Source organism: Mesitornis unicolor, unplaced genomic scaffold (assembly GCF_000695765.1).
Source record: "Mesitornis unicolor isolate BGI_N332 unplaced genomic scaffold, ASM69576v1 scaffold37703, whole genome shotgun sequence".
Taxonomy (NCBI): Eukaryota; Metazoa; Chordata; class Aves; order Mesitornithiformes; family Mesitornithidae; genus Mesitornis; species Mesitornis unicolor.
In genome coordinates this window covers 2,503-3,349 of record NW_010173299.1, presented here as the reverse complement: position 1 = coordinate 3,349, position 847 = coordinate 2,503, and positions in this window count along the sequence as shown.

The following is an 847-nucleotide window of genomic DNA, read 5'->3' as shown; positions in this document are numbered from 1 at the left end:
TCTCTGGTGCTGTAATCATTGGGGGAGGATTTTATATTGATTTGTATATATATTCATACATATCTGTATTTCATTATTTTTCTCATTATTATTCTGTAGTACTATTGTTTCATTAAATTTGTTAATTTTATTTTCCAGTCCATAAGTCTCTCTCCCTTATTCTCTCTTTTCACCTTTTGGGGTGGGGAGAGGTGTTTACAGAAAGCGTCTGTCTGGCACTTGGTGGCCAGCCCAGCCCTAAACAGTGACACATCTTCCTGACTGGTTTCTGCACATATTACTAGTGTTGCATTGAAAATGTGCCTACTAAAAGGACTGGTTTTATTTTGTAATAGTAAGTAATGCTGTAGTAGCATTTCTGAGGTTCTAAATCCAGGATGCTTTCTGAAGTGACAGCGATGGCATTAGCAGAGGCGCCCCCTCTTCCTGGCAGGCAGCTGCGCGCTTCTGCTCTTCTAAGGCAGGCGGGGACACGTTTCCTTATACGGTGGCCTCCTGGAGCACGTCCCGGAGGGCAGCAGCAGCGCAGTTGCTCGCCCGAACCGAGCCACGACCGGAGCCGAGGGTCAGGTGATTTGACCCTTCCCAAAGGCGGGCGCTGCCTCCCCTGCTCCGGAAGCACCGGGCCCGCCCCTTCCCGCCTGGCGACGGCAGCTCAACGGGGTGGGCCCGCTACCTGCTCTCCCATTGGGTGGATTTGGATCCACAGCGCCATTGGTGGAAGCTAGCGATAGGGTGCTACAGCCAATCACAAGGCGGGCCGGGACGCACAGGGAAGCTATAAAATGGGCCGGGCGTAAGATATACAGACGCGTGTGTCACGTCAGTTTGGGTGGAGGTTGCGGAA